We start from the raw sequence: 13824 nt of genomic DNA on the forward strand, positions 1-13824 counted from the left end.
AGCTCATCCTGGAGGCCCTCTCTAAGCATGTGGAGGACAAGAAGGTCATCAGGAGTAGTCAGCACGGATTCACCAAAGGGAAATCATGCTTGACCAATCTGATAGCCTTCTGTGATGGGACAACTGGCTGGGGAGATGAGGGGAGAGCAGTGGATGTTGTCTACCTGGACTTCAGCAAGGCTTTGGACACTGTCTCCCATCACATCCTCCTAGGTAAGCTCAGGAAGTGTGGGCTAGACGAGTGGACAGTGAGGTGGATTGAGAACTGGCTGGATGGCCGAGCTCAGAGGGTTGTGGTGAACGACGCAGAGTCTACTTGGAGGCCTGTGGCCAGTGGTGTCCCCCAGGGGTCAGTCCTGGGTCCAGTCTTGTTCAATATATTCATCCATGACCTGGAGGAAGGGACAGAGTGCACCCTCAGCAAGTTTGCTGATGATACTAAACTGGGGGGAGAGGCTAACACACCAGAAGACTGTGCTGCCCTTCAGAGGGACCTGGACAGGCTGGAGAGCTGGGCCGAGAGGAACCTCATGAAGTTCAACAAAGGCAAGTGCAAGGTCCTGCACCTAGGCAGGAATAATCCCATGCACCAGGACAGGCTGGGGGCTGAGCTGCTGGAAAGTAGCTCTGCCGAGAAGGACCTGGGAGTGCTGGTGGACAACAAGTGAAGCACGAGCCAGCAGCGTGCCCTTGTGGCCAAGAAGGCCAATGGTCTCCTGGGGTGCGTTAGGCAGAGCGTGGCCAGCAGGTGGAGGGAGGTGATCCTGCCCCTCTCCTCAGCCCTGGGGAGGCCTCACCTGGAGTCCTGTGTCCAGTGCTGGGCTCCCCAGTCCAAGAGAGACATGGCACTCCTGGAGAGAGTCCAGTGGAGGGCTACCAAGATGATTAGAGGGCTGGAGCACCTCTCCTAGGAAGAAAGACTGCAAGAGCTGGGCCTGTTCAGCCTGGAGAAGGGAAGGTTGAGAGGCGATCTGATCAACGTGTACAAGTATCTGAAGGGGGAGTGTCCAGAGGATGAGGCCAGCCTCTTCTCCGTGGTGCCCCGCAACAGGACAAGAGGCAATGGGCACAAACTGAACCACAGGAAGTTCCATCTGAACCTGAGAAAAAACTTCTTCACTGTGAGGGTGACAGAGCATTGGAACAGGTTGCCCAGAGAGGCGGTGGAGTCTCCTTCCCTGGAGATGTTCAAAACCCATCTAGATGTGATCCTGGGCAACATGCTCTAGAGGTCCCTGCTTGAGCAGGGAGGTTGGACTAGATGATCTCCAGAGGTCCCATCCAACCTAAACGATTCTGTGATTCTGTGATTCTGTGAATTGAAATGGGCTCTGCCCACACCTCCTGGGCGAGCAGTGCCTGCCTGTCAAGTTTCTGTGACCCTTCTCCTGATACGATAAAGCAACAGGTCTCCTTCACGTCGTATGACATTTAATGACACTATGAAGTCATCTACCTTCCTGCACTGCAATGCTTTTCCATGGGCTCTCACTTACATACCTCCATGAGTTGCTCCACAGTCACTATAGACCACTGCTGGCCTGGCCCTTTCCCATTTAATTGGTTCATGGTACTTTTTGATGGTAAATCATAAGAAAACAAGCTATACAACAAGCTATATAACAAGATTGATTATTTTGTGATTCATGCAGGTGTACTCTTTTTTTTTTTTCTCACACCTAAAGTCCTGGCTGCCCAGTTAGACTGTAATCCTGACTGTTTTCCAGGGGGGGTGCTAATTAGCTGTCTCTGAAATTGCAATGGAAATAAAAATGAGCTGCTCCTTCTTAGAAGCTGTATTTTGAAGTGTTTGTGTTGGATGTATGTGTCCTTAAAACAAAAACTACCGAAGCAAACATACCACCCCTCCTTGGATATTCAAGACAGAAGTAAAATTCCTCAGCAAGAATGTTACTACAGAAAGGGACTTTATTCTTGTGACTAGACAAGATACTCTTGTTACCTTCTTTTTTTTTTCCTACCAATGCCCCCATAACTGACTTTTACAAATGTATGTTAATGTATGAGGGGAAATTGTTGCTGTGTCAAAAATCAGTATTCTGGAGAGATGACATCTCTGTGAATGTGAGAGACGGTCAGTAAGTCTGAGTAGGGGGAAAATAACCCACCCTAGCTTGTTTTTCTTTATTTCACAATGTTGGTACTGGCTATCTTCTGACTTTCCTTTGCAAAATCTGAATGGCAATTAGTAAGCGTGTCTGAGGCTCTGTAAGAGGAGTGTCTGCAATTTGCCATTGACAGCTTAATCTAACGAGGAGTGAAAGGTATTTTTTGTTCATTATTTCAAAATATTTTGTTTGGAAGAATTTCAGGACTTTTGAAGTGCCTCAGTCTGGTTATATCAACATTTCTGGACAAAAGCAACTCCCAGTTCTTATGTTCAGTACTTCCTCTCCTGCCTGCTTCGTAGTTGACTTGCAACAAGCCTAAGAAAGAAAAGTGTCTCTTCTTTCACTGCTCAGTCTGCAGAAAGAGAAAAAATGGAGGAAGAGAAATAAAGGGGGAAAAAAACTGATGGGGCTCTGTGAACCTCTGCTATGACAGTTCCTCCTCTGTAACTGCTGGTCCATAAGGCCGAAATAGCCATGATTCCCCTGTGCTCTTCCTCTCCCTATCCCTGGAAATGTGCCCATGCCTTCAGTAGCAGAAGATTCATTTTGAAATACAGATTTGATACAGAGAATAAAGTAAAAAAGAGTGAAGCAGCACATACAAGTGCACACTAAATGGAAGCTTATAACTATTAACAAAGGATCGGCTCCATCAGTAATAATACATTGTGAGAATATACTGTGAAAAATATACTGGGCATTATATACTGGGAATATATAACTGGGCATTCTGATTTCTGTGAAATTAGAGATATGGTACATTGGAAATGGGCCAGACAGTCTCACCATCCATTGATTGCTGTGGAAAGAATAATCACCAAATGGAAGAAGACGCCTATGCAAGGAGCAATAGCACCTTTTCTGAGTGAAAACATATCTCCCATGGCAGCTGCTTTGCTTCTGAGGGCATGATTTTCATCCTAGAGCCTCACAGAACGTGTCTTTTCCTAGGTTCCTCTCACTCGGATTTGATTGTGTGAAAGCAATTTGTTATTTGGGCTTTGCATACGGAAAGGTGATTTTCACTATATCAATTTAACTTGCAATTATTTGTATTTCTGTTGTTTAGATATGAACAAAAATGATTTTTAGCCTGCTGAAGGTATGGCAGGCGATCTCATTGGGATTTAGCTGCTGTGTGTCTGTCATTTCTTAATAGACCTCAAGCCCCTAAATCACTTGCATACAACTGATATTTGTGTTACCCAGTAAGACTTCAAGAGAGACCATTCCTTCTTTATTTCTTCCAGCTTATGTGGAGTCTAAAACTTTGGCTTAGTCAGAAGGAAAAACTTGATTCTTACAACTGGACCTGAACATTTCTTTTATGTAGTTATGTATAAGTGTGTATGTGTATATATATATAAATACACATGTACATACATGCTGTAGCTCCATGCATCTTGTGGGTGACACCTGCACCATGCCTATTTGAACTTCATACTTTCTTTCTGATGAGATAAAGCACCAGCACTAATTCTGAGTGATGGCAGAGCCAAGTGTTATTTCTTGGTCTTTCCATGGTGATGAATTTCAGACACTGTCATGATGATTGAATATCCAGCTCTTCCAAATAAACATTTAAGTCTCTAGCTGGGGTATACTTGACAGTCCTACACATTTAAAAGCCCTTAAAGGATACAATTTAAAACGATACAGAGAGTAAATATTTGAAATACATTTTTCCTATTCACATTTTGTAATGCATAACTCTCAAAAATTCAAACATGCTGTTGTATTTAAAACAAATGCCATACATGCTGAATTGCTCTATTGAGATTTCTTCAAGTTATTTCACATTTACACCTTCTTCTCCAATGAGTGTGTGCTACTCTATGCGTTCTGTTAAAAATAGGGGCAGCCTATTAGCTTTTGCTTTTATGCAGAAAGGTGAACTGCTGTAAAAATGTACAGACAGATTACTTTGAAATGGATTGTTCTCTTGAGCTGTCAACCGATATTTGTCTTTAAATGGACTTTCTCATTTTGAGTGTGCTGTCCCCACTCTCTGAGGATGCCCTCAGGCATCCATACACACGGAACAATTTCAACAGAAGGCTATTTAATAGCAGACAGCTGCAAATTTTGATCTTTTCTGGAGGAGCACTGTGCAAACCCTATCTGGGTAGTTGCCAATCCCATTGCCTGGATGTTGGTGAAGCTTCAGGATGATCCCTGCCCTGCCTCGGGATAATCTCTGTGAACACACCCCAGATCCTGCTCGTTCCCTCCCTATTTGACCAAGGTGACCATGTCACCTTGACATGATCCAGCAAGTCTTTTTGGCACTTATATGTTCTCTTGAGAACTAGAAAATTGACTTTCTCTTGGCTAGTTTCTTTACTTTTCCCTTCCTCTTTAACTTGTCTTTGCATTGCTCTTTGCCATGCCCCCTCCAGCCTTCTTCTGTGAGCCTCGGAGAATTTAACCCCTCGGCTGCTCTCTCTCTTTCTTTGGGATCCTATCTGTGGGTAGTCTTGTTTATAAGTCCTCTACCATTTCACTGCTAATGACTCCCAAAATGTCAGTAATTTCCAAAAATGCTAGTGACTCCCAAATCTTCCTTTCAGGTTCAGGTCAGTCTTCTCTGTCCAGACTAAACTTTCTGCTCATTTTTCTGACATCTTTGTAGGTGATAGCGCAGCTTAAGCCTTGCTCAGTACCTTCCCACCGGAGTTCCTCGTCTTCTGTTCTTAATTACTGTGAACTCTGTGATCGAGCAACAGATGCTCCTTTTGATGGGTGTGCAGTTTTGTCCGAAGAAATGCTGCTGCTCATCCTGCTTTAATTAAAGTAGTTTCTTCTTAAACGTTTTTCAGTCAAGGCAGTTAAGAGATCGATTCCATTTCTTTTTTGCTTCTGCCACGGATAAAGACGGAAGAGGGGGAGTAATTAGCACAAGTGTCTGCAGCAGCAGAGGTTCCTCACTGCTTATCACTAATGCATTGTATATTCAGCTGGCATCAGGCAAGTGCATGTTATTTTCGGGTTCTTTTAAAAAGTGTCACAGAATCACAGAATCACAGAATCCTTTAGGTTGGAAGGGACCTCTGGAGATCATCTAGTCCAACCTCCCTGCTCAAGCAGGGTCACCTAGAGCATATTGCCCAGGATCACATCCAGACGGGTTTTGAATATCTCCAGGGAAGGAGACTCTACCACCTCTCTGGGCAACCTGTGCCAGTGCTCTGTCACCCTCACAGCAAAGAAGTTTTTTCTCAGGTTCAGATGGAGCTGCCTGTGGTTCAGTTTGTGCCCGTTGCCTCTTGTCCTGTCGCTGGGCACCACGGAGAAGAGACTGGCCTCATCCTCTGGACACTCCCCCTTCAGATACTTGTACACATTGATGAGATCGCCTCTCAGTCTTCTCTTCTCCAGGTTGAATAGGCCCAGCTCTCACAGTCTTTCCTCATAGGAGAGATGCTCCAGTCCCCTAATCATCAGTCCTTAGTACAAGGAGGCTCTCACTTCTTTCATTTTAAATAGAATGGATCACCTACTACCAGAAATCTTGCAGAGAATTAATGTAAAAAACCTCTATGTGTGACTTTATGGTAGAAGAAGGAGATACTTACTTTGAACAAAACAGATTTCAGTCACACTTATTGTCTCATAGTTTTCACTCACTCATGGACATGTACTCAGAGGCAGCCGATGTGGTCAGGCCAGGAGCAGCTTCAGCTCCCGAGTCCTCACTGCATCTCTGGGGCTATTCTTAACTGGTGACAGAAATCTGATTTTAGACAGGTTTTAGATGCCTGTTAGCAGTCAACAGTTACCATGGGGTGATCTTTCGCCTCTGAACCTTGCTGCCTACTGTCTTTATTTCTTTTTTAGGGGTATCTTTATGGCTGTAATTTGACTTCCTGTTAGGATAACAGGAGTTGAAACAGCACATGTGATGTAGCCTTGTTTCCACCACCTTATATACATCTAGATGAGAAGACCTGCCTCCTGATGATGACACATTCCTCTGTGTTTACAGGTTTGATTGCTGTTCATCAAGTATTTGGTTATCTATTGCTATATGCCATTGTTTTTAACTCTTGCTTTCTGTTTTTTCTTCTGGTGCTTTCACATGCAGGCATTTCCGTTCATATTCCATGCAGATAAATCTTGATATTTCTGTTGCAGATATCTACAATCTGAAAGATAAAATGGAGCTAACTTTTGCAATTACAATGGTTTATTTTGGTCATTTGAGCTTTTTGCTCAGATGTGAATATTTAATACTACAGAACATAAACCAGATGCATAGTCTTTCAATTCTATTTTGATTTTATCTGCATGGCTTATGCTTCCCAAGTTCTGAAGGCTTATAAAAATATTTAATGATGGCAACATAGACATGAAACAAGCCACTGGTGCCAAGAAACTTAAAAAGCTGGAAGTCATTTCTTCAGCATAAATAATTCTAGCTTCTCTTTCAAAATTTTCTGATGAAATTACTTTTCCCCCAAGTATAAAAGCAGCTATATTTTTCTGCAGATTGCGAACTTTGAGCATGAACTGATTAGTACCTCTCTACATCAGGTCATGTGGGATTTGTGTGTGTATGAAGTATTTAGTCAGCACTGACTGCGTTCCCAGAAGCCTGCCCTGGGAAAGAGGACAGTAGTTACAGTGCTAAGCATAGGGTGGATTCTCCAGGAACAATCTTTCTGGCTCTTTCAAAGCCAATAGCGTTTCAAATGGGTAAAGTAATTGCCATCAGAAAGAGGAATGTGTATTATAGGTGTTCATGTGTGGAGGAAGAGGGAGATGCTTATTATTTAGTGTCCTGTCCTGTGAAGCATTACTTCTCCATACCCTCCAAAGAAGTAAGTCTGGTTCTGACCTGATTTTCCACAATAATTAGATAATTAGATCATTGCTCTTGATAGAAAACATGTATCCTGGCCCTCTTTCCACTCTGACTTTCTTGAGCTGTCCTTTTGGAAATGTATAATAGTCTTTTCCTCATGCCAAATACTTTTATTATTGCTTTGCAGATATGAAAAGTAGTGCTTAAAAGACTGTTTAGGGCCCCACTGCTGTGTGTCTTAGTTTTAAACCTTCCTAAATCTGTAGGAATTTCATTGGTATGAATTTTAAGACCTACTTTTCTTTCCTCAAGATTATCTTGTCCTGAAATTCAAAACTGAAATTCCAGCTTAAAACACAAGCCCAGAAATCAGTAAAACATTAAGAAATGTTAAGGTCCCTTCCATCACAAATATTTTCCATTTTTTATTCACCCCATCAATTTACAGCATTCTGTGCTCCCTATCTATTAGGCTGATTTAGCTTACAAATGAAAAAGTCTTCCAATGATCCTTGCTGCTTTTGGAGTCCTAGTATGTAAGAACTGGACTCTAATCCCAGTAGCAATAAAACATCTTTATTTTCATCTTTCCTACTTTAAAATGACTGTCATTAAAGGCAGACAATCTCCCAATGTTCATATCTCATCCCTAGAACTCACTATTTCTGCTTGCTTTATATGCTTGGAGGGGATCAAAAAAAAAAAAAAGAAAGAAAGAAAAAATTGCCACAGTGTGATCTGCTGCTACAGTTCAGTTATTGTATTCCTATTTTCTACAACAACTTTTGGGATTATATATTTCTTTCAATTACTCCATCCAAAACACAGTTCCTACTCTTTATTACAAAAAGAAATTGGCATTAGGTTCCAGTTTACTTACTTTGATATTTATTCGTCTTCTTACCCCACGTTGGGAGTGCATATAGGTTGAAGATGCTGCTGGAGTTAATGAAAGCATTCTGTAAACCACTGAATATTAGGTACTCAGGCTAAAATGTTTTCAAATTAACTGTGGATTAAAGGCTGGCACTTAAGGGTTAGATCCAACAGTTTATCTAAGTTTACTTCTATTTGGTTACCACATAGTGACTGTGATGGGACCTGTCTTTACTATGGGACCAAGTGGTAGCTTTTCATCTTTTTGTCTTTTTGTTGTTGTTGGAGGGGTTTTTTTTATTTGATTTCAAGACTATGTGGTTTGAAAACACTGCTCATTTTGCCAAAATAGTTAACATACGGTTACGATGGTGCAATTACAAATTCCAGCAAGATGTGTTTTAATATAAAAGAGAAACAATTGTGCTGAATCTTAAGTTTCCTTTCTCCATGAAGATTTCATTGCTATGTAGATTTTTCAGTGTTTTCTAATATTCAGGCTGTTAGAACATTGTGGCCTGCAGTGAAAACTTAGACTGCAATTGAATTTCCAATTTTAACTTTTCATTTGCAATTATTCAAACAGAGGATTTGTTCCTTAAGAAGTTCATGAATGAGTGCCTTAGCGCCCCAGAGATATGACTATCTTTAATAGAAATGCAATTGAAAGCTTAAATACTTATGTGCAGACTCTTTTCTTAGTTAAATGAGTAGCTAAATCTGTTCTGACAATTGACATTTAAATGTAACAGGAAATGAACACAAATGATTTTTCTGATTTTAAAAATTAGCTCAAACACATAAGAACACCTCAAACATATGCAGTAGCTCTGGAAAATATGGCCTTTTACATTTACATGCCATGGAATTATATAGCATCTGATTCTCATCTTGCTTCTCATAAGATAAGGCAAGGAGTATATTCCTTATACAAAAGGGTATTTCTCTTCCTTTTCAGTCATGTAAGGACGCACTGTAGCCCTCTACATGGATGTTTCCTCAATATGTACATTTCAAACACCAGGTAACCTTTTATGAAGACACAAAGAGAACAACAGCAGGGGAGAAGCGAGACTAAAAATGCATGCCATAAAAAGACAGAAGACTAGAGAGATGAGTTGGAAGTTGAAAAGATGCTATGTCTAACCTAGGAGTCAGAAGTGCTTTCGATGCACATCTGCCTTTCCCACATGAGGCCTCCCCGCTGATGTACAGCATGGGATGCACCGGTGCTCTCCTGCCGTGGAGCACGCAACATCCAACAGGTCTCTGAGCAGGAGCATAATGAACAGGATCACCAAAATGCAGCACAATGTGCACCTACAGGTCGGAGAGAAAGTCAAATGTGGAGTGCAAGCCAGAATTAGTGGCTTCTTACGTGCTGCTGTGTTGGAAAGAGGGCTCTAATGTGTGCCCTGGGAACTGCAGCAGTAGCTAGGACGTCACATGTGTTACCTGGATCAGTCAAGATAATTCTTGTAAAATGATTGGTTTTTTTTCTTTTTTTTTTTTAGTCAAGAAAGATCATGGTTTGCTGAAAAGCTCAATTGCATAGCAACCAGGGTTTACTTAAGCTTCTACTTGACTGCAAAATATATTTATTAAATAAGGATTAATTTATCCTGTGTATATAGAGTACATTGTATGTTCATTGAAGTCTCCAGTCCTGAATTAGTTTCTGGCAGTCTCCTTAGGTAACAATTTATGACAGCCATTACTGCCACTTTTCTGATCTGTGCATTTTCAGGACAGTTGATAAACCATCGTTTGTGACTGTTCTCACGGGACCTTTTAAGTTGAGGGCTGGAGTGCTATCTGCAATCTTCTGTTAGGTGCATAACAGAGCATATAAAACCACCGGCAACTTTCTATGCATTCTTCATATTTGTCTTGTATCTGCTTCTCCCACACACCCCTCCAGTGCTGAGGCTCATTTAATTTCAATCCATAATAGCAAACTGGAGGAATTGTGGGAAGAGTAAGCAGTCCTGAGGGGCTGGCAAGAATGTCTGAAACATTGAAAGATTATTTGAGGCAAAAAAAAAGGCTTTATGTAAGTAGGCAAAATCACACTAACTGCTCATAGCTGTGAGTTTCCCTGAGTATCTGAAAGGCTTGAGTCCCATAGAGTAGTCAAGGAATCCCGAAGGATATTCTGACATCAGTGATGTTAAACTGATTAACAAAAAATATAGTCAGAAGATAAATTTGGAATCATTACCTATCAAATTAGAACAGCTTCCTAAAACAAGCTGAAGGAGCTATGTTGAGTGATTAAAGCTACGATGAAGATGGGTGTTTAAAGCTACACTAAGAAAAGCCCTCAAGAATAAAAGTTAAAAGAAAAGATGTGATTAAAAAAAAATCTTTGACTGGACATAGTGTCGATAAACCACCAGATGCTTGTTGCCTCTGATTTCTAAGAGTGATGTTTGGCAATAACAACATATTTGTTATACAGGAATCCATTTTTCTTCCGACCCTAAGTGGTGCAGTATGAAAAATCAGAGGCTTTGGAAAACTCTTCCCTGTTCTTCTAATAAAGTCACCCTCTATAGTTTACAGTTAAACTGATATGAGGTGTTTATACTGACTTCCCTGGAAACGGTATTTCTTCAGGCCCAACTCTGCATGTCTCAAGAAGTTCAGATTTTTTTTTCAAAATGAAGAGGCGTACCCTCTGTTTAACTTCATCTCCTGGACTGCCTGGCAGAAAATTTCATAGTTACTTGTTTTCTGGTTTAGAGTTGAGTCAAATGGAGCCAAATGGAAATTATGGCTGCTAATCGTACTATGTTCAGTATTATTTACCTCAAGATTATGGTTGTCAAAATTAATATTACAATATTAGATTCTGAAGAAGCTGTGTCAAACAGTTTGTTTTATGTATTAGTATGTGATAAATGGCTCAGATTTGTACTCCCTTGTTGGGGAAACCTTCTGGCACAATCACAAAACCTCATTAGGAGTCAGCAGTGAGCTGTGAGTTTCAGATTATGTGCGTGACATAAACTATATTTCATATCCTAATACAGTGTTTGTCTTCCAATATTAATAATTCCACATCACTCTTGTCTGAATTTTACATACTTGGAAAATTCCTGCAGTTTATTGGGGTTAAATATTGGCAAAAAGAAAAAAGCAATCCTGCTCAGATCTTAGCATATGTCCTTTCAGTATGTACAGCTGCTTCTTGCAACTGCAGTTTGCAGTCCCCTCCTTCTGGACTGTAAAATCCTAAGAAAATTCTTTGGAAACTTTTTCATTAGAAATAAGCCAGTGGCTGGTCCAATGGGACTAACAATCTAAGCAACTTACTTGTATTGATCAGACATATTTTGGGGTAAGTTTTTTTCAGTGCAAGTGAACAAAATCGATCTTTAGTACATAAATATAAATTACTTCCTTTGTCTTCTCAACAGTAAAGTGTTCAAATGGCAGTGAACAATTTATGGTCTTAATTAGTATGTACCTCCGTTTCTTTGAAACAAGTTTGCATAGAAAAGCCTACAAAGTCTATTTAAGTTCTGTAATTCTCATTAATGTGGTTATCATTCTAGCTTGCATGCTGTCAAAGGATTTTCAAAGGTTGTATAAGGAGAGCTCGAGTGGGGAGAAAGGCAAAAAAAAAAAAAAAAGCTCTGAAAGACCTTGTTTGAGTTAGCACCAATAAACTTTCAATGAGCTTTCTCACTCTAGAGGAAAGGCAACTTCCATTACCTCCCAATTTTCAATTGTAAGCTTAGTCTTTGGCCTAATATGTATTATTTTGGAGGACTTCAGTAAAATTTGCCTAGCCAAAATGTCAAAAAAACCCAAATGAAAACGTGATCAGTCAGTCAATACGTTCCAGAGAGAATCAGCTGCTGCATAACTCGGCAAAAAGCAGAATTGATTTTGCTCAGCTTGTCATGTTGTATGGATGTCAGAGGAGGTAATGAGCAAACCAAGTTTCGTGGAAATTACTGTCACTAATCCTACAGATGCAAGAGTTGTTTGTTTGCTTTCTTTTTAAACTGTGAGTGGATAGATTTTCTGTGACAGCTGCTGTTCTGTGCACCTTTAAGGCGCCTGACTTGGATGTTGAGAAGGATGTTGGCTTTATTTAAGCTTAGCAGGAATTCATTTATTCCTAGTTTTTAGGGAGCCTGCAAATTTAGGGAACAGGAGCCTCAAGGATCATTTTCAGTTGGGTGTTGCTTGAAAAATTCCAGTATATTTCTAGTATTTAGCAATTACCAGAATTTTAAGGAGGTAAAGGAAGTAGAACCAAGAATATTATTTCTGCAAATATTGTTAGGAAGAAAAGCATCCCTTTCATTTCTTGAACCACTGTGAGACACTGGCAGAAAACTGCTGAGACATGTAAAATCATTTGAGGCTGTAGAGCATTCAAAATTCAATTTGATGTTCTGCTCTCTCCAATCATAAAGCCGTGATTGTATGCACCATCAGCACCGGCATTTCAAATTCCTACAGCTATTCCCTTACTGCTTGTTTAATCTTTCATAATCATACACTGGCCATCTGCAGGCAATTTACCTTTGAAAGATAATGGTCAGCAAGCAGAGGGTTTTCAGCAGAGAAACTAGAATGTAATGTTCAGTATTTGTAACTGGAATAAAAAGTGAAGTCAATTGCTAAAATGGACCAAAATGAAAAGGATCAGGAGCTTAGCAAGAGTGAGATTACATGTTGGACACGGCGGGAAGCTTGTGACTGGTTACAAAGCAGAGGGCTTTGTGTGCTATGACCCTGCATATGCTGTCTCTGGATACCAGAGGCTCTTTGGATTTTTCTCTGAAGTCTAAGGGCTGAGTGCCCACATTGTGAAAGATGTTGCGTAAACCATCTGTCATGAGCGGGGATGGTAGATGAGTTCAGGTTCAGATAGGGTAAAAGCTGAAGGATTGTAACCTGAGCAGTGAGCAAAGCAGGGATTTCTGCACAGAGAAATGTTCATCCCTGTCCTGTGGAGCCCGTGCAAAGTAAGCGCTCTTCCTGTTCAGAAATATAACTTCAAAAGGCTGACAAACGCACAATGGGCTCATTTCCCCAAGGTGGCAAACATCCCTATATATGCTAAGGGAGGCTGAATTTAGTGTGGAGGAGGGTGTTCATTCATTCTGTGTTGTAGCTGGACCGGAAAAGAAAAGCACTCCTTAAAATCAGAAACTTTTGATAACCTAGTGGTAACCATAGTATTGTCACATAGTATAGGCCTGAGGGATTTCCCCATGCAGGAGATGAGTGCCACAGAGAAAACTCAAAGACTTATCTTTCTGGTACACTTCCTCTTCTAGCCAAGGCAAGTGTTGGTTTAATGCTCCTAGTCTCTAATCCACCTTTTCAAAAACTTTTTTTTTGTCCTTTTTTTCTGTCAGTGATTTGTCTGCAAACAAAGCAAGACTTGGGACTGGTCAGGTTTCCAGATATGAGGCTCTTCTAGTGGGGGAGCTGTTCTGAATTGGCTCTTGCTACTATACTCCTTATCACGGGCTTTTGGAGGGGAGGGATTGCTTCTGGCTTTTTTTTTAGTCCGCCATAGGGGACTTTGCATTATCATCTATGTGAGCTTATATAAACCGCTCTGTGGTACCACTTGGATTAAATACAAACACAAACCATGTGCCATTCTGCAGCCCAAAGTGTGAAAATTGCTCTCACTTTTGTTGTCTAGTGTTCAAAGCAAGAGAGCATGTCACTGTGACTTCTGAGGGACTCACGGCCAGACGTGGTGACAGTGGCACCCTGTGAGTCATTCCTCTGTTTGAAAGAAGCTGTGTTGTGTCTTGTTTTGGAAAGATGTGGAGCTGTGTGTCCTCGGAGAGTGTGATTCAGGTCTGTTGGACAGAAAAGTTCTTCTGCACATGTAAATTTATCTGATATCGAGTCTCCTCTGCCTATCATCTCTATTTTCTTAGAGCATAATTTTTAAGAGACTGCAGTCCATCAGCTGAATATCTACTGATGAGTACTGTGGGTTGGGAATCTTTATTTTTTGCCTGGGGT

Source organism: Struthio camelus, chromosome 3, assembly GCF_040807025.1.
Source record: "Struthio camelus isolate bStrCam1 chromosome 3, bStrCam1.hap1, whole genome shotgun sequence".
NCBI classification, from domain to species: Eukaryota; Metazoa; Chordata; class Aves; order Struthioniformes; family Struthionidae; genus Struthio; species Struthio camelus.